This window comes from Drosophila mojavensis, unplaced genomic scaffold (assembly GCF_018153725.1).
Source record: "Drosophila mojavensis isolate 15081-1352.22 unplaced genomic scaffold, ASM1815372v1 contig_108, whole genome shotgun sequence".
NCBI classification, from domain to species: domain Eukaryota; kingdom Metazoa; phylum Arthropoda; class Insecta; order Diptera; family Drosophilidae; genus Drosophila; species Drosophila mojavensis.
Genome location: NW_025318636.1, coordinates 2,067,016 through 2,068,748, shown reverse-complemented (window position 1 = coordinate 2,068,748; position 1,733 = coordinate 2,067,016).

The following is a 1,733-nucleotide window of genomic DNA, read 5'->3' as shown; positions in this document are numbered from 1 at the left end:
GTTTCAATCGTTTCTTATCCAAAACATTAGGTTGATTTGGTAAGTCATAATTATGGTTATTGTTGTAGTGATGGCGCCGCCCTGCTTGTAAGTTCCTCGTCATTACTAGGAAGATGGCTGTGTCTTTCGTATTAATTGTATGATATAGAGTGTCAATACCAGTAAAGGCAAGTGGCAATTGACCAAAGGATTGAGACACGAAGTACTCAACGGGACGCTAAGTACCAATAACCAGTAGGAGATCTAGCTGGAATTATGCTATTAACATAATTTTATTAATAGCGTTAATAGTTGTACTAACCAAGTAACACATGTTAATATTAAATTAATGGACCATTATACTTCCCTGGAGGCTCGAGCAGTGAAAATACTGCACGACAATGTAAGAGCGCTGCAAGCGCTCAAACGAAATGGTTGCATTCTTATAGGAAGCACAGCTATGCGCTATTTGTCCTATTCTCTCTTACTCTATCGAAATTTGTTCGCGACGATCCCAGCTCTTTCCTTTTGAGTGAAGTGTATATCTAAATCTTAAAATCGTTTGCAACGCTCATGCAAACAAGCATATCGATGGTAATTCGTGGGAAAGGACTGAAGCGTTGATGCGCATAAACAATATGATTTCGTTACGGGCAAGCACACACACACTTACAGTCTATGGAAACATATGTAGGTATGTACTAGAGAGCTGCATGGCCGCACTCATAGCCTAGAAAAATATAGTGCATTCGAATTGAGACTGAATGAGTGAATGATACGAAAGCACAATCATTTCGCTTCATGCGCTCGACCGAGATGGTCAAATGTTGAACAAAAGAAGCCAATATGCTCAATTTTTTCTTGTTCTCTGTGTGTCTCTCTCTGCTTTCTGCTCTCTCTAATATGTATATGTATGTATGCATGTGAGCACAAGCAGCAGCTCACGAAAATTCATACTTTGTCGCGTTACACTCCCGTTTCTTCCCTTCTGTGTGAAGAGTATACCTAACTCTTCAAATCGTCCCTTGCTACATGTACTATGAGCATTTGTATGCCTGTGTGCGAGGCTCTTGCTGCCTGTAGCAATTTTAAAGCCCAGGCATTTGCATTTGGTCGATCTTGTGGAGTGCTCACATACATATGTATGTATGTATGTATGTATATACAATTGATTGTGTGTACGCATGGGATGCGCTGCTCACAATTATGGGATATAACTTGTAGAAACATTTGTATGCCTGTGTGCCTTTACATGTGCGTGTGTGTATATCTTTGTTTGTATGCATGGGAGATGAACATTGGCGTGTGCCTACCTCAACTTTTAATGGTGTGAACGATTTTGGGTTTTAATTGAAGAGGCACGCCTTTATTTAATAACTCCCGAAAAAAAGTGTGCAAAACGCTTTACACTAAAGTTATTATACAATTAAGTTCCCATAGTAAGCCACCACTGCAGCCAATGCGTGTTTATGCGTGTGTGCGTATTTCTGTGTGTGTGTGTATGCGTGTGTATGTGTAACTTGTGCCAGCAGATAGACGCGAAAAATGATTGAAATAGCTATTGCTCGAAGGGTTCAGGGGATCTCGTAGTCGAGCAGTCTCGACCAGAGCTTTCTTACTTGCAAATAACTGTTAACACTTTTTCGTTGTCTGCAAATAAGTGTCTTTCACTGACACAATCAAAAAAACTCAGGCAGAAACTGTTTTTGTCGCGTCTGGCTTAAGTCTGCTCACGCCCTGTGAGCTCAAGTCAA